We start from the raw sequence: 25,230 nt of genomic DNA on the forward strand, positions 1-25,230 counted from the left end.
GCGCGCCGATTTACGCCCACCCTTCCTACCTGACCCTCCGGGTAGGCCTGGTATACCTACCCGATGTTTCGAGGTAGAACCGGTTCCCCCACCGGTACTCTGGGGTTGGAACGGAACCCTTTGTGATGCGCCAGAGAACACCAGCTGTCCCTTCGTGCGCGCTGGACTAGACCTGGCCTCCGTACCGGACCCCACAGGTTACACCCGCTATCACTACCTGATGCTCCGCATATAGGCTTGACACTCATACCCGATGTTCTGGGGTAGTAGCGGTACCCCCACTGTTACTCTGCGGTAGTATCGGTACACCCACCGGTACTCTGGGGTAGTACGTGAACCCTTACTGGTTCACTGGGGTACACCTGCTGACGTTACTGGCGCGCGGTGTAGACCAGACATTCCTACCTGACCCTCCGTTTTAGGCCCGGTATCCCTACCTGATGCTCCGTTGTTGGCCTGGCACCCCTACCCGATATGCTGGGGTAGTACCGGTACCCCCACCGGTACTCTGCGGTAGTATTGGTACACCCACCGGTACTCCAGGGTAGTACCTGAACCCTTACTGGTTCGCTGGGCTACACCTGCTGACCTTACGGGCGTGTTCTGTAGACCACACATTCCTACCTGACCCTCCGTTTTAGGCCCGGTATCCCTACCTGATGCTCCGTTGTTGGCCTGGCACCCCTACCCGACATGCTGGGGTAGTACCGGTACCCCCACCGGTACTCTGCGGTAGTATTGGTACACCCACCGGTACTCCAGGGTAGTACCTGAAACCTTACTGGTTCGCTGGGGTACACCTGCTGACCTTACGGGCGTGCTGTGTAGACCAGACATTCCTACCTGACCCTCCAGGCTAGGCCCGGTATCCCTACCTGATGCTCTGCGGTAGGCCTGGCCCCCTACCCGACAATCTGGGGTAGTACGGGTACACCCAGAAGTACTCCGCGGTACTTTTGCTATACCCACCGGTACTCCTGGATTGTACCGGAAAGCTTACTGGTGCGCCGGGGTACACCTGCTGACCCTACGGGCGCGCCGCTTTACGCCCACCCTTCTTACCTTACCCGCCGGGGTAGGCCTGGTATACCTACCAGATGTTTTGAGTTAGAACCGGTTCCCCCACCGGTACTCTGGGCTTGGAACGGAACCCTTTGTGATGCGCCAGAGAACACCAGCTGTCCCTTCGTGCGCGCTGGACTAGACCTGGCCTCCCTACCGGACCCCACAGGTTACACCCGCTATCACTACCTGATGCTCCGCATATAGGCTTGGCACCCATACCCGATGTTCTGGGGTAGTAGCGGTACCCCCACCGTTACTCTGCGGTACTATCGGTACACGCACCGGTACTCCGGGGTAGTACGTGAACCCTTACTGGTTCACTGGGGTACACCTGCTGACGTTACTGGCGCGCGGTGTAGACAAGACATTCCTATCTGACCCTCCGTTTTAGGCCCGGTATCCCTACCTGATGCTCCGTTGTTGGCCTGGCACCCCTACCCGATATGCTGGGGTAGTAGCGGTACCCCCACCGGTACTCTGCGGTAGTATTGGTACACCCACCGGTACTCCAGGGTAGTACCTGAACCCTTACTGGTTCGCTGGGGTACACCTGCTGACCTTACGGGCGTGCTCTGTAGACCAGACATTCCTACCTGACCCTCCAGGCTAGGCCCGGTATCCCTACCTGATGCTCTGCGGTAGGCCTGGCCCCCTACCCGACAATCTGGGGTAGTACCGGTACACCCACCGGTACTCCGCGGTAGTTTTGCTATACCCACCGGTACTCCTGGATTGTACCGGAACCCTTACTGGTGCGCCGGGGTACACCTGCTGACCCTACGGGCGCGCCGCTTTACGCCCACCCTTCTTACCTTACCCGCCGGGGTAGGCCTGGTATACCTACCAGATGTTTTGAGTTAGAACCGGTTCCCCCACCGGTACTCTGGGCTTGGAACGGAAACCTTTGTGATGCGCCAGAGAACACCAGCTGTCCCTTCGTGCGCGCTGGACTAGACCTGGCCTCCCTACCGGACCCCACAGGTTACACCCGCTATCACTACCTGATGCTCCGCATATAGGCTTGGCACCCATACCCGATGTTCTGGGGTAGTAGCGGTACCCCCACCGTTACTCTGCGGTAGTATCGGTACACCCAGCGGTACTCCGGGGTAGTACGTGAACCCTTACTGGTTCACTGGGGTACACCTGCTGACGTTACTGGCGCGCGGTGTAGACCAGACATTCCTACCTGACCCTCCGTTTTAGGCCCGGCATCCCTACCTGATGCTCCGTTGTTGGCCTGGCACCCCTACCCGATATGCTGGGGTAGTACCGGTACCCCCACCGGTACTCTGTGGTAATATTGGTACACCCACCGGTACTCCAGGGTAGTACCTGAACACTTACTGGTTCGCTGGGGTACACCTCCTGACCTTACGGGCGTGCTGCTGTAGACCAGACATTCCTACCTGACCCTCCAGGCTAGGCCCGGTATCCCTACCTGATGCTCTGCGGTATGCCTGGCCCCATACCCGACAATCTGGGGTAGTACCGGTACACCCACCGGTACTCCACGGTAGTTTTGCTATACCCACCGGTACTCCTGGATTGAACCGGAACCCTTACTGGTGTGCCGGGGTACACCTGCTGACACTACGGGCGCGCCGATTTACGCCCACCCTTCCTACCTGACCCTCCGGGTAGGCCTGGTATACCTACCCGATGTTTCAAGGTAGAACCGGTTGCCCCACCGGTACTCTGGGGTTGGAACGGAACCCTTTGTGATGCGCCAGAGAACACCAGCTGTCCCTTCGTGCGCGCTGGACTAGACCTGGCCTCCCTACCCGACCCCACAGGTTAGACCCGCTATCCCTACCTGATTCCCCGCATTAGGCTTGGCACCCATACCCGATGTTCTGGGGTAGTAGCGGTACCCCCACCGTTACTCTGCGGTAGTATCGGTACACCCACCGGTACTCCGGGGTAGTACGTGAACCCTTACTGGTTCACTGGGTTACACCTGCTGACGTTACTGGCGCACGGTGTAGACCAGACATTCCTACCTGACCCTCCGTTTTAGGCCCGGTATCCCTACCTGATGCTCCGTTGTTGGCCTGGCACCCCTACCCGACATGCTGGGGTAGTAGCGGTACCCCCACCGGTACTCTGCGGTAGTATTGGTACACCCACCGGTACTCCAGGGTAGTACCTGAACCCTTACTGGTTCGCTGGGGTACACCTGCTGACCTTACGGGCGTGCTGTGTAGACCAGACATTCCTACCTGACCCTCCAGGCTAGGCCCGGTATCCCTACCTGATGCTCTGCGGTAGGCCTGGCCCCCTACCCGACAATCTGGGGTAGTACAGGTACACCCAGAAGTACTCCGCGGTACTTTTGCTATACCCACCGGTACTCCTGGATTGTACCGGAAAGCTTACTGGTGCGCCGGGGTACACCTGCTGACCCTACGGGCGCGCCGCTTTACGCCCACCCTTCTTACCTTACCCGCCGGGGTAGGCCTGGTATACCTACCATATGTTTTGAGTTAGAACCGGTTCCCCCACCGGTACTCTGGGCTTGGAACGGAAACCTTTGTGATGCGCCAGAGAACACCAGCTGTCCCTTCGTGCGCGCTGGACTAGACCTGGCCTCCCTACCGGACCCCACAGGTTACACCCGCTATCACTACCTGATGCTCCGCATATAGGCTTGGCACCCATACCCGATGTTCTGGGGTAGTAGCGGTACCCCCACCGTTACTCTGCGGTACTATCGGTACACGCACCGGTACTCCGGGGTAGTACGTGAACCCTTACTGGTTCACTGGGGTACACCTGCTGACGTTACTGGCGCGCGGTGTAGACCAGACATTCCTACCTGACCCTCCGTTTTAGGCCCGGTATCCCTACCTGATGCTCCGTTGTTGGCCTGGCACCCCTACCCGATATGCTGGGGTAGTACCGGTACCCCCACCGGTACTCTGCGGTAGTATTGGTACACCCACCGGTACTCCAGGGTAGTACCTGAACCCTTACTGGTTCGCTGGGGTACACCTGCTGACCTTACGGGCGTGCTCTGTAGACCAGACATTCCTACCTGACCCTCCAGGCTAGGCCCGGTATCCCTACCTGATGCTCTGCGGTAGGCCTGGCCCCCTACCCGACAATCTGGGGTAGTACGGGTACACCCAGAAGTACTCCGCGGTACTTTTGCTATACCCACCGGTACTCCTGGATTGTACCGGAACCCTTACTGGTGCGCCGGGGTACACCTGCTGACACTACGGGCGCGCCTATTTACGCCCACCCTTCCTACCTGACCCTCCGGGTAGGCCTGGTATACCTACCCGATGTTTCAAGGTAGAACCGGTTGCCCCACCGGTACTCTGGGGTTGGAACGGAACCCTTTGTGATGCGCCAGAGAACACCAGCTGTCCCTTCGTGCGCGCTGGACTAGACCTGGCCTCCCTACCGGACCCCACAGGTTAGACCCGCTATCCCTACCTGATTCCCCGCATTAGGCTTGGCACCCATACCCGATGTTCTGGGGTAGTAGCGGTACCCCCACCGTTACTCTGCGGTAGTATCGGTACACCCACCGGTACTCCGGGGTAGTACGTGAACCCTTACTGGTTCACTGGGGTACACCTGCTGACGTTACTGGCGCGCGGTGTAGACCAGACATTCCTACCTGACCCTCCGTTTTAGGCCCGGCATCCCTACCTGATGCTCCGTTGTTGGCCTGGCACCCCTACCCGATATGCTGGGGTAGTACCGGTACCCCCACCGGTACTCTGTGGTAATATTGGTACACCCACCGGTACTCCAGGGTAGTACCTGAACACTTACTGGTTCGCTGGGGTACACCTCCTGACCTTACGGGCGTGCTGCTGTAGACCAGACATTCCTACCTGACCCTCCAGGCTAGGCCCGGTATCCCTACCTGATGCTCTGCGGTATGCCTGGCCCCATACCCGACAATCTGGGGTAGTACCGGTACACCCACCGGTACTCCACGGTAGTTTTGCTATACCCACCGGTACTCCTGGATTGTACCGGAAAGCTTACTGGTGCGCCGGGGTACACCTGCTGACCCTACGGGCGCGCCGCTTTACGCCCACCCTTCTTACCTTACCCGCCGGGGTAGGCCTGGTATACCTACCAGATGTTTTGAGTTAGAACCGGTTCCCCCACCGGTACTCTGGGCTTGGAACGGAAACCTTTGTGATGCGCCAGAGAACACCAGCTGTCCCTTCGTGCGCGCTGGACTAGACCTGGCCTCCCTACCGGACCCCACAGGTTACACCCGCTATCACTACCTGATGCTCCGCATATAGGCTTGGCACCCATACCCGATGTTCTGGGGTACTACCGGTACCCCCACCGTTACTCTGCGGTAGTATCGGTACACCCACCGGTACTCCGGGGTAGTACGTGAACCCTTACTGGTTCACTGGGGTACACCTGCTGACGTTACTGGCGCGCGGTGTAGACCAGACATTCCTACCTGACCCTCCGTTTTAGGCCCGGTATCCCTACCTGATGCTCCGTTGTTGGCCTGGCACCCCTACCCGATATGCTGGGGTAGTACCGGTACCCCCACCGGTACTCTGCGGTAGTATTGGTACACCCACCGGTACTCCAGGGTAGTACCTGAACCCTTACTGGTTCGCTGGGGTACACCTGCTGACCTTACGGGCGTGCTCTGTAGACCAGACATTCCTACCTGACCCTCCAGGCTAGGCCCGGTATCCCTACCTGATGCTCTGCGGTAGGCCTGGCCCCCTACCCGACAATCTGGGGTAGTACGGGTACACCCAGAAGTACTCCGCGGTACTTTTGCTATACCCACCGGTACTCCTGGATTGTACCGGAACCCTTACTGGTGCGCCGGGGTACACCTGCTGACACTACGGGCGCGCCTATTTACGCCCACCCTTCCTACCTGACCCTCCGGGTAGGCCTGGTATACCTACCCGATGTTTCAAGGTAGAACCGGTTGCCCCACCGGTACTCTGGGGTTGGAACGGAACCCTTTGTGATGCGCCAGAGAACACCAGCTGTCCCTTCGTGCGCGCTGGACTAGACCTGGCCTCCCTACCGGACCCCACAGGTTAGACCCGCTATCCCTACCTGATTCCCCGCATTAGGCTTGGCACCCATACCCGATGTTCTGGGGTAGTAGCGGTACCCCCACCGTTACTCTGCGGTAGTATTGGTACACCCACCGGTACTCCGGGGTAGTACGTGAACCCTTACTGGTTCGCTGGGGTACACCTGCTGACGTTACTGGCGCGCGGTGTAGACCAGACATTCCTACCTGACCCTCCGTTTTAGGCCCGGCATCCCTACCTGATGCTCCGTTGTTGGCCTGGCACCCCTACCCGATATGCTGGGGTAGTACCGGTACCCCCACCGGTACTCTGTGGTAATATTGGTACACCCACCGGTACTCCAGGGTAGTACCTGAAACCTTACTGGTTCGCTGGGGTACACCTGCTGACCTTACGGGCGTGCTGTGTAGACCAGACATTCCTACCTGACCCTCCAGGCTAGGCCCGGTATCCCTACCTGATGCTCTGCGGTAGGCCTGGCCCCCTACCCGACAATCTGGGGTAGTACGGGTACACCCAGAAGTACTCCGCGGTACTTTTGCTATACCCACCGGTACTCCTGGATTGTACCGGAAAGCTTACTGGTGCGCCGGGGTACACCTGCTGACCCTACGGGCGCGCCGCTTTACGCCCACCCTTCTTACCTTACCCGCCGGGGTAGGCCTGGTATACCTACCAGATGTTTTGAGTTAGAACCGGTTCCCCCACCGGTACTCTGGGCTTGGAACGGAAACCTTTCTGATGCGCCAGAGAACACCAGCTGTCCCTTCGTGCGCGCTGGACTAGACCTGGCCTCCCTACCGGACCCCACAGGTTACACCCGCTATCACTACCTGATGCTCCGCATATAGGCTTGGCACCCATACCCGATGTTCTGGGGTAGTAGCGGTACCCCCACCGTTACTCTGCGGTACTATCGGTACACGCACCGGTACTCCGGGGTAGTACGTGAACCCTTACTGGTTCACTGGGGTACACCTCCTGACGTTACTGGCGCGCGGTGTAGACCAGACATTCCTACCTGACCCTCCGTTTTAGGCCCGGTATCCCTACCTGATGCTCCGTTGTTGGCCTGGCACCCCTACCCGATATGCTGGGGTAGTACCGGTACCCCCACCGGTACTCTGCGGTAGTATTGGTACACCCACCGGTACTCCAGGGTAGTACCTGAACCCTTACTGGTTCGCTGGGGTACACCTGCTGACCTTACGGGCGTGCTCTGTAGACCAGACATTCCTACCTGACCCTCCAGGCTAGGCCCGGTATCCCTACCTGATGCTCTGCGGTAGGCCTGGCCCCCTACCCGACAATCTGGGGTAGTACCGGTACACCCACCGGTACTCCGCGGTAGTTTTGCTATACCCACCGGTACTCCTGGATTGTACCGGAACCCTTACTGGTGCGCCGGGGTACACCTGCTGACCCTACGGGCGCGCCGCTTTACGCCCACCCTTCTTACCTTACCCGCCGGGGTAGGCCTGGTATACCTACCATATGTTTTGAGTTAGAACCGGTTCCCCCACCGGTACTCTGGGCTTGGAACGGAACCCTTTCTGATGCGCCAGAGAACACCAGCTGTCCCTTCGTGCACGCTGGACTAGACCTGGCCTCCCTACCGGACCCCACAGGTTACACCCGCTATCACTACCTGATGCTCCGCATATAGGCTTGGCACCCATACCCGATGTTCTGGGGTACTACCGGTACCCCCACCGTTACTCTGCGGTAGTATCGGTACACCCACCGGTACTCCGGGGTAGTACGTGAACCCTTACTGGTTCACTGGGGTACACCTGCTGACGTTACTGGCGCGCGGTGTAGACCAGACATTCCTACCTGACCCTCCGTTTTAGGCCCGGTATCCCTACCTGATGCTCCCTTGTTGGCCTGGCACCCCTACCCGACATGCTGGGGTAGTACCGGTACCCCCACCGGTACTCTGCGGTAGTATTGGTACACCCACCGGTACTCCAGGGTAGTACCTGAACCCTTACTGGTTCGCTGGGGTACACCTGCTGACCTTACGGGCGTGCTCTGTAGACCAGACATTCCTACCTGACCCTCCAGGCTAGGCCCGGTATCCCTACCTGATGCTCTGCGGTAGGCCTGGCCCCCTACCCGACAATCTGGGGTAGTACGGGTACACCCAGAAGTACTCCGCGGTACTTTTGCTATACCCACCGGTACTCCTGGATTGTACCGGAACCCTTACTGGTGCGCCGGGGTACACCTGCTGACACTACGGGCGCGCCTATTTACGCCCACCCTTCCTACCTGACCCTCCGGGTAGGCCTGGTATACCTACCCGATGTTTCAAGGTAGAACCGGTTGCCCCACCGGTACTCTGGGGTTGGAACGGAACCCTTTGTGATGCGCCAGAGAACACCAGCTGTCCCTTCGTGCGCGCTGGACTAGACCTGGCCTCCCTACCGGACCCCACAGGTTAGACCCGCTATCCCTACCTGATTCCCCGCATTAGGCTTGGCACCCATACCCGATGTTCTGGGGTAGTAGCGGTACCCCCACCGTTACTCTGCGGTAGTATCGGTACACCCACCGGTACTCCGGGGTAGTACGTGAACCCTTACTGGTTCACCGGGGTACACCTGCTGACGTTACTGGCGCGCGGTGTAGACCAGACATTCCTACCTGACCCTCCGTTTTAGGCCCGGTATCCCTACCTGATGCTCCGTTGTTGGCCTGGCACCCCTACCCGACATGCTGGGGTAGTAGCGGTACCCCCACCGGTACTCTGCGGTAGTATTGGTACACCCACCGGTACTCCAGGGTAGTACCTGAACCCTTACTGGTTCGCTGGGGTACACCTGCTGACCTTACCGGCATGCTGTGTAGACCAGACATTCCTACCTGACCCTCCAGGCTAGGCCCGGTATCTCTACCTGATGCTCTGCGGTAGGCCTGGCCCCCTACCCGACAATCTGGGGTAGTACCGGTACACCCACCGGTACTCCGCGGTACTTTTGCTATACCCACCGGTACTCCTGGATTGTACCGGAACCCTTACTGGTGCGCCGGGGTACATCTGCTGACCCTACGGGCGCGCCGCTTTACGCCCACCCTTCTTACCTTACCCGCCGGGGTAGGCCTGGTATACCTACCAGATGTTTTGAGTTAGAACCGGTTCCCCCACCGGTACTCTGGGGTTGGAACGGAACCCTTTGTGATGCGCCAGAGAACACCAGCTGTCCCTTCGTGCGCGCTGGACTAGACCTGGCCTCCCTACCGGACCCCACAGGTTACACCCGCTATCACTACCTGATGCTCCGCATATAGGCTTGACACTCATACCCGATGTTCTGGGGTAGTAGCGGTACCCCCACTGTTACTCTGTGGTAGTATCGGTACACCCACCGGTACTCCGGGGTAGTACGTGAACCCTTACTGGTTTACTGGGGTACACCTGCTGACGTTACTGGCGCGCGGTGTAGACCAGACATTCCTACCTGACCCTCCGTTTTAGGCCCGGTATCCCTACCTGATGCTCCCTTGTTGGCCTGGCACCCCTACCCGATATGCTGGGGTAGTACCGGTACCCCTACCGGTACTCTGCGGTAGTATTGGTACACCCACCGGTACTCCAGGGTAGTACCTGAACCCTTACTGGTTCGCTGGGCTACACCTGCTGACCTTACGGGCGTGTTCTGTAGACCAGACATTCCTACCTCACCCTCCGTTTTAGGCCCGGTATCCCTACCTGATGCTCCGTTGTTGGCCTGGCACCCCTACCCGACATGCTGGGGTAGTACCGGTACCCCCACCGGTACTCTGCGGTAGTATTGGTACACCCACCGGTACTCCAGGGTAGTACCTGAAACCTTACTGGTTCGCTGGGGTACACCTGCTGACCTTACGGGCGTGCTGTGTAGACCAGATATTCCTACCTGACCCTCCAGGCTAGGCCCGGTATCCCTACCTGATGCTCTGCGGTAGGCCTGGCCCCCTACCTGACAATCTGGGGTAGTACGGGTACACCCAGAAGTACTCCGCGGTACTTTTGCTATACCCACCGGTACTCCTGGATTGTACCGGAAAGCTTACTGGTGCGCCGGGGTACACCTGCTGACCCTACGGGTGCGCCGCTTTACGCCCACCCTTCTTACCTTACCCGCCGGGGTAGGCCTGGTATACCTACCCGATGTTTTGAGTTAGAACCGGTTCCCCCACCGGTACTCTGGGGTTGGAACGGAACCCTTTGTGATGCGCCAGAGAACACCAGCTGTCCCTTCGTGCGCGCTGGACTAGACCTGGCCTCCCTACCGGACCCCACAGGTTACACCCGCTATCACTACCTGATGCTCCGCATATAGGCTTGGCACCCATACCCGATGTTCTGGGGTACTAGCGGTACCCCCACCGTTACTCTGCGGTAGTATCGGTACACCCACCGGTACTCCAGGGTAGTACCTGAACCCTTACTGGTTCACTGGGGTACACCTGCTGACGTTACTGGCGCGCGGTGTAGACCAGACATTCCTACCTGACCCTCCGTTTTAGGCCCGGTATCCCTACCTGATGCTCCGTTGTTGGCCTGGCACCCCTACCCGATATGCTGGGGTAGTACCGGTACCCCCACCGGTACTCTGCGGTAGTATTGGTACACCCACCGGTACTCCAGGGTAGTACCTGAACCCTTACTGGTTCGCTGGGGTACACCTGCTGACCTTACGGGCGTGCTCTGTAGACCAGACATTCCTACCTGACCCTCCAGGCTAGGCCCGGTATCCCTACCTGATGCTCTGCGGTAGGCCTGGCCCCCTACCCGACAATCTGGGGTAGTACCGGTACACCCACCGGTACCCCGCGGTACTTTTGCTATACCCACCGGTACTCCTGGATTGTACCGGAACCCTTACTGGTGCGCCGGGGTACACCTGCTGACACTACGGGCGCGCCGATTTACGCCCACCCTTCCTACCTGACCCTCCGGGTAGGCCTGGTATACCTACCCGATGTTTCGAGGTAGAACCGGTTCCCCCACCGGTACTCTGGGATTGGAACGGAACCCTTTGTGATGCGCCAGAGAACACCAGCTGTCCCATCGTGCGCGCTGGACTAGACCTGGCCTCCCTACCGGACCCCACAGGTTAGACCCGCTATCACTACCTGATTCTCCGCATTAGGCTTGGCACCCATACCCGATGATCTGGGGTAGTAGCGGTACCCCCACCGTTACTCTGCGGTAGTATCGGTACACCCACCAGTACTCCGGGGTAGTATGTGAACCCTTACTGGTTCACTGGGGTACACCTGCTGACGTTACTGGCGCATGGTGTAGACCAGACATTCCTACCTCACCCTCCGTTTTAGGCCCGGTATCCCTACCTGATGCTCCCTTGTTGGCCTGGCACCCCTACCCGACATGCTGGGGTAGTACCGGTACCCCCACCGGTACTCTGCGGTAGTATTGGTACACCCACCGGTACTCCAGGGTAGTACCTGAACCCTTACTGGTTCACTGCGGTACACCTGCTGACCTTACGGGCGTGTTCTGTAGACCAGACATTCCTACCTGACCCTCCGTTTTAGGCCCGGTATCCCTACCTGATGCTCCGTTGTTGGCCTGGCACCCCTACCCGACATGCTGGGGTAGTACCGGTACCCCCACCGGTACTCTGCGGTAGTATTGGTACACCCACCGGTACTCCAGGGTAGTACCTGAAACCTTACTGGTTCGCTGGGGTACACCTGCTGACCTTACGGGCGTGCTGTGTAGACCAGACATTCCTACCTGACCCTCCAGGCTAGGCCCGGTATTCCTACCTGATGCTCTGCGGTAGGCCTGGCCCCCTACCCGACAATCTGGGGTAGTACGGGCACACCCAGAAGTACTCCGCGGTACTTTTGCTATACCCACCGGTACTCCTGGATTGTACCGGAAAGCTTACTGGTGCGCCGGGGTACACCTGCTGACCCTACGGGTGCGCCGCTTTACGCCCAGCCTTCTTACCTTACCCGCCGGGGTAGGCCTGGTATACCTACCATATGTTTTGAGTTAGAACCGGTTCCCCCACCGGTACTCTGGGCTTGGAACGGAAACCTTTGTGATGCGCCAGAGAACACCAGCTGTCCCTTCGTGCGCGCTGGACTAGACCTGGCCTCCCTACCGGACCCCACAGGTTACACCCGCTATCACTACCTGATGCTCCGCATATAGGCTTGGCACCCATACCCGATGTTCTGGGGTACTACCGGTACCCCCACCGTTACTCTGCGGTAGTATCGGTACACCCACCGGTACTCCGGGGTAGTACGTGAACCCTTACTGGTTCACTGGGGTACACCTGCTGACGTTACTGGCGCGCGGTGTAGACCAGACATTCCTAACTGACCCTCCGTTTTAGGCCCGGTATCCCTACCTGATGCTCCGTTGTTGGCCTGGCACCCCTACCCGATATGCTGGGGTAGTACCGGTACCCCCACCGGTACTCTGCGGTAGTATTGGTACACCCACCGGTACTCCAGGGTAGTACCTGAACCCTTACTGGTTCGCTGGGGTACACCTGCTGACCTTACGGGCGTGCTCTGTAGACCAGACATTCCTACCTGACCCTCCAGGCTAGGCCCGGTATCCCTACCTGATGCTCTGCGGTAGGCCTGGCCCCCTACCCGACAATCTGGGGTAGTACCGGTACACCCACCGGTACTCCGCGGTAGTTTTGCTATACCCACCGGTACTCCTGGATTGTACCGGAACCCTTACTGGTGCGCCGGGGTACACCTGCTGACCCTACGGGCGCGCCGTTTTACGCCCACCCTTCTTACCTTACCCGCCGGGGTAGGCCTGGTATACCTACCATATGTTTTGAGTTAGAACCGGTTCCCCCACCGGTACTCTGGGCTTGGAACGGAAACCTTTGTGATGCGCCAGAGAACACCAGCTGTCCCTTCGTGCGCGCTGGACTAGACCTGGCCTCCCTACCGGACCCCACAGGTTACACCCGCTATCACTACCTGATGCTCCGCATATAGGCTTGGCACCCATACCCGATGTTCTGGGGTAGTAGCGGTACCCCCACCGTTACTCTGCGGTAGTATCGGTACACCCACCGGTACTCCGGGGTAGTACGTGAACCCTTACTGGTTCACTGGGGTACACCTGCTGACGTTACTGGCGCGCGGTGTAGACCAGACATTCCTACCTGACCCTCCGTTTTAGGCCCGGTATCCCTACCTGATGCTCCGTTGTTGGCCTGGCACCCCTACCCGACATGCTGGGGTAGTACCGGTACCCCCACCGGTACTCTGCGGTAGTATTGGTACACCCACCGGTACTCCAGGGTAGTACCTGAACCCTTACTGGTTCGCTGGGGTACACCTGCTGACCTTACGGGCGTGCTCTGTAGACCAGACATTCCTACCTGACCCTCCAGGCTAGGCCCGGTATCCCTACCTGATGCTCTGCGGTAGGCCTGGCCCCCTACCCGACAATCTGGGGTAGTACGGGTACACCCAGAAGTACTCCGCGGTACTTTTGCTATACCCACCGGTACTCCTGGATTGTACCGGAACCCTTACTGGTGCGCCGGGGTACACCTGCTGACACTACGGGCGCGCCTATTTACGCCCACCCTTCCTACCTGACCCTCCGGGTAGGCCTGGTATACCTACCCGATGTTTCAAGGTAGAACCGGTTGCCCCACCGGTACTCTGGGGTTGGAACGGAACCCTTTGTGATGCGCCAGAGAACACCAGCTGTCCCTTCGTGCGCGCTGGACTAGACCTGGCCTCCCTACCGGACCCCACAGGTTAGACCCGCTATCCCTACCTGATTCCCCGCATTAGGCTTGGCACCCATACCCGATGTTCTGGGGTAGTAGCGGTACCCCCACCGTTACTCTGCGGTAGTATCGGTACACCCACCGGTACTCCGGGGTAGTACGTGAACCCTTACTGGTTCACTGGGGTACACCTGCTGACGTTACTGGCGCGCGGTGTAGACCAGACATTCCTACCTGACCCTCCGTTTTAGGCCCGGTATCCCTACCTGATGCTCCGTTGTTGGCCTGGCACCCCTACCCGACATGCTGGGGTAGTACCGGTACCCCCACCGGTACTCTGCGGTAGTATTGGTACACCCACCGGTACTCCAGGGTAGTACCTGAACCCTTACTGGTTCGCTGGGGTACACCTGCTGACCTTACGGGCGTGCTGTGTAGACCAGACATTCCTACCTGACCCTCCAGGCTAGGCCCGGTATCTCTACCTGATGCTCTGCGGTAGGCCTGGCCCCCTACCCGACAATCTGGGGTAGTACCGGTACACCCACCGGTACTCCGCGGTACTTTTGCTATACCCACCGGTACTCCTGGATTGTACCGGAACCCTTACTGGTGCGCCGGGGTACACCTGCTGACCCTACGGGCGCGCCGCTTTACGCCCACCCTTCTTACCTTACCCGCCGGGGTAGGCCTGGTATACCTACCAGATGTTTTGAGTTAGAACCGGTTCCCCCACCGGTACTCTGGGGTTGGAACGGAACCCTTTGTGATGCGCCAGAGAACACCAGCTGTCCCTTCGTGCGCGCTGGACTAGACCTGGCCTCCCTACCGGACCCCACAGGTTACACCCGCTATCACTACCTGATGCTCCGCATATAGGCTTGACACTCATACCCGATGTTCTGGGGTAGTAGCGGTACCCCCACTGTTACTCTGTGGTAGTATCGGTACACCCACCGGTACTCCGGGGTAGTACGTGAACCCTTACTGGTTCACTGGGGTACACCTGCTGACGTTACTGGCGCGCGGTGTAGACCAGACATTCCTACCTGACCCTCCGTTTTAGGCCCGGTATCCCTACCTGATGCTCCCTTGTTGGCCTGGCACCCCTACCCGATATGCTGGGGTAGTACCGGTACCCCCACCGGTACTCTGCGGTAGTATTGGTACACCCACCGGTACTCCAGGGTAGTACCTGAACCCTTACTGGTTCGCTGGGCTACACCTGCTGACCTTACGGGCGTGTTCTGTAGACCAGACATTCCTACCTCACCCTCCGTTTTAGGCCCGGTATCCCTACCTGATGCTCCGTTGTTGGCCTGGCACCCCTACCCGACATGCTGGGGTAGTACCGGTACCCCCACCGGTACTCTGCGGTAGTATTGGTACACCCACCGGTACTCCAGTGTAGTACCTGAAACCTTACTGGTTCGCTGGGGTACACCTGCTGACCTTACGGGCGTGCTGTGTAGACCAGATATTCCTACCTGACCCTCCAGGCTAGGCCCGGTATCCCTACCTGATGCTCTGCGGTAGGCCTGGCCCCCTATCTGACAATCTGGGGTAGTACGGGTACACCCAGAAGTACTCCGCGGTACTTTTGCTATACCCACCGGTACTCCTGGATTGTACCGGAACCCTTACTGGTGCGCCGGGGTACACCTGCTGACACTACGGGCGCGCCGATTTACGCCCACCCTTCCTACCTGACCCTCCGGGTAGGCCTGGTATACCTACCCGATGTTTCGAGGTAGAACCGGTTCCCCCACCGGTACTCTGGGATTGGAACGGAACACTTTGTGATGCGCCAGAGAACACCAGTTGTCCCATCGTGCGCGCTGCACTAGACCTGGCCTCCCTACCGGACCCCACAGGTTACACCCGCTATCACTACCTGATTCTCCGCATTAGGCTTGGCACCCATACCCGATGATCTGGGGTAGTAGCGGTACCCCCACCGTTACTCTGCGGTAGTATCGCTACACCCACCAGTACTCCGGGGTAGTATGTGAACCCTTACTGGTTCACTGGGGTACACCTGCTGACGTTACTGGCGCATGGTGTAGACCAGACATTCCTACCTCACCCTCCGTTTTAGGCCCGGTATCCCTACCTGATGCTCCCTTGTTGGCCTGGCACCCCTACCCGACATGCTGGGGTAGTACCGGTACCCCCACCGGTACTCTGCGGTAGTATTGGTACACCCACCGGTACTCCAGGGTAGTACCTGAACCCTTACTGGTTCACTGCGGTACACCTGCTAACCTTACGGGCGTGTTCTGTAGACCAGACATTCCTACCTGACCCTCCGTTTTAGGCCCGGTATCCCTACCTGATGCTCCGTTGTTGGCCTGGCACCCCTACCCGACAATCTGGGGTAGTACCGGTACCCCCACCGGTACTCTGCGGTAGTATTGGTACACCCACCGGTACTCCAGGGTAGTTCCTGAAACCTTACTGGTTCGCTGGGGTACACCTGCTGACCTTACGGGCGTGCTGTGTAGACCAGACATTCCTACCTGACCCTCCAGGCTAGGCCCGGTATTCCTACCTGATGCTCTGCGGTAGGCCTGGCCCCCTACCCGACAATCTGGGGTAGTACGGGCACACCCAGAAGTACTCCGCGGTACTTTTGCTATACCCACCGGTACTCCTGGATTGTACCGGAAAGCTTACTGGTGCGCCGGGGTACATCTGCTGACCCTACGGGTGCGCCGCTTTACGCCCAGCCTTCTTACCTTACCCGCCGGGGTAGGCCTGGTATACCTACCATATGTTTTGAGTTAGAACCGGTTCCCCCACCGGTACTCTGGGCTTGGAACGGAAACCTTTGTGATGCGCCAGAGAACACCAGCTGTCCCTTCGTGCGCGCTGGACTAGACCTGGCCTCCCTACCGGACCCCACAGGTTACACCCGCTATCACTACCTGATGCTCCGCATATAGGCTTGGCACCCATACCCGATGTTCTGGGGTAGTAGCGGTACCCCCACCGTTACTCTGCGGTACTATCGGTACACGCACCGGTACTCCGGGGTAGTACGTGAACCCTTACTGGTTCACTGGGGTACACCTGCTGACGTTACTGGCGCGCGGTGTAGACCAGACATTCCTACCTGACCCTCCGTTTTAGGCCCGGTATCCCTACCTGATGCTCCGTTGTTGGCCTGGCACCCCTACCCGACATGCTGGGGTAGTAGCGGTACCCCCACCGGTACTCTGCGGTAGTATTGGTACACCCACCGGTACTCCAGGGTAGTACCTGAAACCTTACTGGTTCGCTGGGGTACACCTGCTGACCTTACGGGCGTGCTCTGTAGACCAGACATTCCTACCTGACCCTCCAGGCTAGGCCCGGTATCTCTACCTGATGCTCTGCGGTAGGCCTGGCCCCCTACTCGACAATCTGGGGTAGTACCGGTACACCCACCGGTACTCCGCGGTACTTTTGCTATACCCACCGGTACTCCTGGATTGTACCGGAACCCTTACTGGTGCGCCGGGGTACACCTGCTGACCCTACGGACGCGCCGCTTTACGCCCACCCTTCTTACCTTACCCGCCGGGGTAGGCCTGGTATACCTACCAGATGTTTTGAGTTAGAACCGGTTCCCCCACCGGTACTCTGGGCTTGGAACGGAAACCTTTGTGATGCGCCAGAGAACACCAGCTGTCCCTTCGTGCGCGCTGGACTAGACCTGGCCTCCCTACCGGACCCCACAGGTTACACCCGCTATCACTACCTGATGCTCCGCATATAGGCTTGGCACCCATACCCGATGTTCTGGGGTACTACCGGTACCCCCACCGTTACTCTGCGGTAGTATCGGTACACCCACCGGTACTCCGGGGTAGTACGTGAACCCTTACTGGTTCACTGGGGTACACCTGCTGACGTTACTGGCGCGCGGTGTAGACCAGACATTCCTACCTGACCCTCCGTTTTAGGCCCGGTATCCCTACCTGATGCTCCCTTGTTGGCCTGGCACCCCTACCCGACATGCTGGGGTAGTACCGGTACCCCCACCGGTACTCTGCGGTAGTATTGGTACACCCACCGGTACTCCAGGGTAGTACCTGAACCCTTACTGGTTCGCTGGGGTACACCTGCTGACCTTACGGGCGTGCTCTGTAGACCAGACATTCCTACCTGACCCTCCAGGCTAGGCCCGGTATCCCTACCTGATGCTCTGCGGTAGGCCTGGCCCCCTACCCGACAATCTGGGGTAGTACGGGTACACCCAGAAGTACTCCGCGGTACTTTTGCTATACCCACCGGTACTCCTGGATTGTACCGGAACCCTTACTGGTGCGCCGGGGTACACCTGCTGACCCTACGGGCGCGCCTATTTACGCCCACCCTTCCTACCTGACCCTCCGGGTAGGCCTGGTATACCTACCCGATGTTTCAAGGTAGAACCGGTTGCCCCACCGGTACTCTGGGGTTGGAACGGAACCCTTTGTGATGCGCCAGAGAACACCAGCTGTCCCTTCGTGCGCGCTGGACTAGACCTGGCCTCCCTACCGGACCCCACAGGTTACACTCGCTATCACTACCTGATGCTCCGCATATAGGCTTGGCACCCATACCCGATGTTCTGGGGTAGTAGCGGTACCCCCACCGTTACTCTGCGGTACTATCGGTACACGCACCGGTACTCCGGGGTAGTACGTGAACCCTTATTGGTTCACTGGGGTACACCTGCTGACGTTACTGGCGCGCGGTGTAGACCAGACATTCCTACCTGACCCTCCGTTTTAGGCCCGGTATCCCTACCTGATGCTCCGTTGTTGGCCTGGCACCCCTACCCGATATGCTGGGGTAGTACCGGTACCCCCACCGGTACTCTGCGGTAGTATTGGTACACCCACCGGTACTCCAGGGTAGTACCTGAACCCTTACTGGTTCGCTGGGGTACACCTGCTGACCTTACGGGCGTGCTCTGTAGACCAGACATTCCTACCTGACCCTCCAGGCTAGGCCCGGTATCCCTACCTGATGCTCTGCGGTAGGCCTGGCCCCCTACCCGACAATCTGGGGTAGTACCGGTACACCCACCGGTACTCCGCGGTAGTTTTGCTATACCCACCGGTACTCCTGGATTGTACCGGAACCCTTACTGGTGCGCCGGGGTACACCTGCTGACCCTACGGGCGCGCCGCTTTACGCCCACCCTTCTTACCTTACCCGCCGGGGTAGGCCTGGTATACCTACCATATGTTTTGAGTTAGAACCGGTTCCCCCTCCGGTACTCTGGGATTGGAACGGAAACCTTTGTGATGCGCCAGAGAACACCAGCTGTCCCTTCGTGCGCGCTGGACTAGACCTGGCCTCCCTACCGGACCCCACAGGTTACACCCGCTATCACTACCTGATGCTCCGCATATAGGCTTGGCACCCATACCCGATGTTCTGGGGTACTACCGGTACCCCCACCGTTACTCTGCGGTAGTATCGGTACACCCACCGGTACTCCGGGGTAGTACGTGAACCCTTACTGGTTCACTGGGGTACACCCGCTGACGTTACTGGCGCGCGGTGTAGACCAGACATTCCTACCTGACCCTCCGTTTTAGGCCCGGTATCCCTACCTGATGCTCCCTTGTTGGCCTGGCACCCCTACCCGACATGCTGGGGTAGTAGCGGTACCCCCACCGGTACTCTGCGGTAGTATTGGTACACCCACCGGTACTCCAGGGTAGTACCTGAACCCTTACTGGTTCGCTGGGGTACACCTGCTGACCTTACGGGCGTGCTCTGTAGACCAGACATTCCTACCTGACCCTCCAGGCTAGGCCCGGTATCCCTACCTGATGCTCTGCGGTAGGCCTGGCCCCCTACCCGACAATCTGGGGTAGTACGGGTACACCCAGAAGTACTCCGCGGTACTTTTGCTATACCCACCGGTACTCCTGGATTGTACCGGAACCCTTACTGGTGCGCCGGGGTACACCTGCTGACACTACGGGCGCGCCTATTTTTCCCACCCTTCCTACCTGACCCTCCGGGTAGGCCTGGTATACCTACCCGATGTTTCAAGGTAGAACCGGTTGCCCCACCGGTACTCTGGGGTTGGAACGGAACCCTTTGTGATGCGCCAGAGAACACCAGCTGTCCCTTCGTGCGCGCTGGACTAGACCTGGCCTCCCTACCGGACCCCACAGGTTAGACCCGCTATCCCTACCTGATTCCCCGCATTAGGCTTGGCACCCATACCCGATGTTCTGGGGTAGTAGCGGTACCCCCACCGTTACTCTGCGGTAGTATCGGTACACCCACCGGTACTCCGGGGTAGTACGTGAACCCTTACTGGTTCACTGGGGTACACCTGCTGACGTTACTGGCGCGCGGTGTAGACCAGACATTCCTACCTGACCCTCCGTTTTAGGCCCGGTATCCCTACCTGATGCTCCGTTGTTGGCCTGGCACCCCTACCCGACATGCTGGGGTAGTAGCGGTACCCCCACCGGTACTCTGCGGTAGTATTGGTACACCCACCGGTACTCCAGGGTAGTACCTGAACCCTTACTGGTTCGCTGGGGTACACCTGCTGACCTTACGGGCGTGCTCTGTAGACCAGACATTCCTACCTGACCCTCCAGGCTAGGCCCGGTATCTCTACCTGATGCTCTGCGGTAGGCCTGGCCCCCTACCCGACAATCTGGGGTAGTACCGGTACACCCACCGGTACTCCGCGGTAGTTTTGCTATACCCACCGGTACTCCTGGATTGTACCGGAACCCTTACTGGTGCGCCGGGGTACACCTGCTGACCCTACGGGCGCGCCGCTTTACGCCCACCCTTCTTACCTTACCCGCCGGGGTAGGCCTGGTATACCTACCAGATGTTTTGAGTTAGAACCGGTTCCCCCACCGGTACTCTGGGGTTGGAACGGAACCCTTTGTGATGCGCCAGAGAACACCAGCTGTCCCTTCGTGCGCGCTGGACTAGACCTGGCCTCCCTACCGGACCCCACAGGTTACACCCGCTATCACTACCTGATGCTCCGCATATAGGCTTGACACTCATACCCGATGTTCTGGGGTAGTAGCGGTACCCCCACTGTTACTCTGCGGTAGTATCGGTACACCCACCGGTACTCCGGGGTAGTACGTGAACCCTTACTGGTTCACTTGGGTACACCTGCTGACGTTACTGGCGCGCGGTGTAGACCAGACATTCCTACCTCACCCTCCGTTTTAGGCCCGGTATCCCTACCTGATGCTCCGTTGTTGGCCTGGCACCCCTACCCGATATGCTGGGGTAGTACCGGTACCCCCACCGGTACTCTGCAGTAGTATTGGTACACCCACCGGTACTCCAGGGTAGTACCTGAACCCTTACTGGTTCGCTGGGCTACACCTGCTGACCTTACGGGCGTGTTCTGTAGACCAGACATTCCTACCTGACCCTCCGTTTTAGGCCCGGTATCCCTACCTGATGCTCCGTTGTTGGCCTGGCACCCCTACCCGACATGCTGGGGTAGTACCGGTACCCCCACCGGTACTCTGCGGTAGTATTGGTACACCCACCGGTACTCCAGGGTAGTACCTGAAACCTTACTGGTTCGCTGGGGTACACCTGCTGACCTTACGGGCGTGCTGTGTAGACCAGACATTCCTACCTGACCCTCCAGGCTAGGCCCGGTATCCCTACCTGATGCTCTGCGGTAGGCCTGGCCCCCTACGCGACAATCTGGGGTAGTACGGGTACACCCAGAAGTACTCCGCGGTACTTTTGCTATACCCACCGGTACTCCTGGATTGTACCGGAAAGCTTACTGGTGCGCCGGGGTACTCCTGCTGACCCTACGATTGCGCCGCTTTACGCCCACCCTTCTTACCTTACCCGCCGGGGTAGGCCTGGTATACCTACCAGATGTTTTGAGTTAGAACCGGTTCCCCCACCGGTACTCTGGGCTTGGAACGGAAACCTTTGTGATGCGCCAGAGAACACCAGCTGTCCCTTCGTGCGCGCTGGACTAGACCTGGCCTCCCTACCGGACCCCACAGGTTACACCCGCTATCACTACCTGATGCTCCGCATATAGGCTTGGCACCCATACCCGATGTTCTGGGGTAGTAGCGGTACCCCCACCGTTACTCTGCGGTAGTATCGGTACACCCACCGGTACTCCGGGGTAGTACGTGAACCCTTACTGGTTCACTGGGGTACACCTGCTGACGTTACTGGCGCGCGGTGTAGACCAGACATTCCTACCTGACCCTCCGTTTTAGGCCCGGTATCCCTACCTGATGCTCCGTTGTTGGCCTGGCACCCCTACCCGACATGCTGGGGTAGTAGCGGTACCCCCACCGGTACTCTGCGGTAGTATTGGTACACCCACCGGTACTCCAGGGTAGTACCTGAACCCTTACTGGTTCGCTGGGCTACACCTGCTGACCTTACGGGCGTGCTGTGTAGACCAGACATTCCTACCTGACCCTCCGTTTTAGGCCCGGTATCCCTACCTGATGCTCCGTTGTTGGCCTGGCACCCCTACCCGATATGCTGGGGTAGTACCGCTACCCCCACCGGTACTCTGCGGTAGTATTGGTACACCCACCGGTACTCCAGGGTAGTACCTGAACCCTTACTGGTTCGCTGGGGTACACCTGCTGACCTTACGGGCGTGCTCTGTAGACCAGACATTCCTACCTGACCCTCCAGGCTAGGCCCGGTATCCCTACCTGATGCTCTGCGGTAGGCCTGGCCCCCTACCCGACAATCTGGGGTAGTACCGGTACACACACCGGTACTCCGCGGTACTTTTGCTATACCCACCGGTACTCCTGGATTGTACCGGAACCCTTACTGGTGCGCCGGGGTACACCTGCTGACCCTACGGGCGCGCCGCTTTACGCCCACCCTTCTTACCTTACCCGCCGGGGTAGGCCTGGTATACCTACCAGATGTTTTGAGTTAGAACCGGTTCCCCCACCGGTACTCTGGGCTTGGAACGGAACCCTTTGTGATGCGCCAGAGAACACCAGCTGTCCCTTCGTGCGCGCTGGACTAGACCTGGCCTCCCTACCGGACCCCACAGGTTACACCCGCTATCACTACCTGATGCTCCGCATATAGGCTTGGCACCCATACCCGATGTTCTGGGGTACTACCGGTACCCCCACCGTTACTCTGCGGTAGTATCGGTACACCCACCGGTACTCCGGGGTAGGACGTGAACCCTTACTGGTTCACTGGGGTACACCTGCTGACGTTACTGGCGCGCGGTGTAGACCAGACATTCCTACCTGACCCTCCGTTTTAGGCCCGGTATCCCTACCTGATGCTCCCTTGTTGGCCTGGCACCCCTACCCGATATGCTGGGGTAGTACCGGTACCCCCACCGGTACTCTGCGGTAGTATTGGTACACCCACCGGTACTCCAGGGTAGTACCTGAACCCTTACTGGTTCGCTGGGGTACACCTGCTGACCTTACGGGCGTGCTCTGTAGACCAGACATTCCTACCTGACCCTCCAGGCTAGGCCCGGTATCCCTACCTGATGCTCTGCGGTAGGCCTGGCCCCCTACCCGACAATCTGGGGTAGTACCGGTACACCCACCGGTACCCCGCGGTACTTTTGCTATACCCACCGGTACTCCTGGATTGTACCGGAACCCTTACTGGTGCGCCGGGGTACACCTGCTGACCCTACGGGCGCGCCGCTTTACGCCCACCCTTCCTACCTGACCCTCCGGGCTAGGCCTGCTATACCTACCATATGTTTTGAGTTAGAACCGGTTCCCACACCGGTACTCTGGGCTTGGAACGGAAACCTTTGTGATGCGCCAGAGAACACCAGCTGTCCCTTCGTGCGCGCTGGACTAGACCTGGCCTCCCTACCGGACCCCACAGGTTACACCCGCTATCACTACCTGATGCTCCGCATATAGGCTTGGCACCCATACCCGATGTTCTGGGGTAGTAGCGGTACCCCCACCGTTACTCTGCGGTACTATCGGTACACGCACCGGTACTCCGGGGTAGGACGTGAACCCTTACTGGTTCACTGGGGTACACCTGCTGATGTTACTGGCGCGCGGTGTAGACCAGACATTCCTACCTGACCCTCCGTGTTAGTCCCGGTATCCCTACCTGATGCTCCGTTGTTGGCCTGGCACCCCTACCCGATATGCTGGGGTAGTAGCGGTACCCCCACCTGTACTCTGCGGTAGTATTGGTACACCCACCGGTACTCCAGGGTAGTACCTGAACCCTTACTGGTTCGCTGGGGTACACCTGCTGACCTTACGGGCGTGCTCTGTAGACCAGACATTCCTACCTGACCCTCCAGGCTAGGCCCGGTATCCCTACCTGATGCTCTGCGGTAGGCCTGGCCCCCTACCCGACAATCTGGGGTAGTACCGGTACACACACCGGTACTCCGCGGTACTTTTGCTATACCCACCGGTACTCCTGGATTGTACCGGAACCCTTACTGGTGCGCCGGGGTACACCTGCTGACACTACGGGCGCGCCGCTTTACGCCCACCCTTCCTACCTTACCCGCCGGGGTAGGCCTGGTATACCTACCAGATGTTTTGAGTTAGAACCGGTTCCCCCACCGGTACTCTGGGCTTGGAACGGAAACCTTTGTGATGCGCCAGAGAACACCAGCTGTCCCATCGTGCGCGCTGGACTAGACCTGGCCTCCCTACCGGACCCCACAGGTTACACCCGCTATCACTACCTGATGCTCCGCATATAGGCTTGGCACCCATACCCGATGTTCTGGGGTACTACCGGTACCCCCACCGATACTCTGCGGTAGTATCGGTACACCCACCGGTACTCCGGGGTAGGACGTGAACCCTTACTGGTTCACTGGGGTACACCTGCTGACGTTACTGGCGCGCGGTGTAGACCAGACATTCCTACCTGACCCTCCGTTTTAGGCCCGGTATCCCTACCTGATGCTCCGTTGTTGGCCTGGCACCCCTACCCGACATGCTGGGGTAGTACCGGTACCCCCACCGGTACTCTGCGGTAGTATTGGTACACCCACCGGTACTCCAGGGTAGTACCTGAACCCTTACTGGTTCGCTGGGGTACACCTGCTGACCTTACGGGCGTGCTCTGTAGACCAGACATTCCTACCTGACCCTCCAGGCTAGGCCCGGTATCCCTACCTGATGCTCTGCGGTAGGCCTGGCCCCCTACCCGACAATCTGGGGTAGTACCGGTACACACACCGGTACTCCGCGGTACTTTTGCTATACCCACCGGTACTCCTGGATTGTACCGGAACCCTTACTGGTGCGCCGGGGTACACCTGCTGACACTACGGGCGCGCCGATTTACGCCCACGCTTCCTACCTGACCCTCCGGGTAGGCCTGGTATACCTACCCGATGTTTCGAGGTAGAA

This window comes from Accipiter gentilis, unplaced genomic scaffold, assembly GCF_929443795.1.
Source record: "Accipiter gentilis unplaced genomic scaffold, bAccGen1.1, whole genome shotgun sequence".
Classification (NCBI taxonomy): domain Eukaryota; kingdom Metazoa; phylum Chordata; class Aves; order Accipitriformes; family Accipitridae; genus Astur; species Astur gentilis.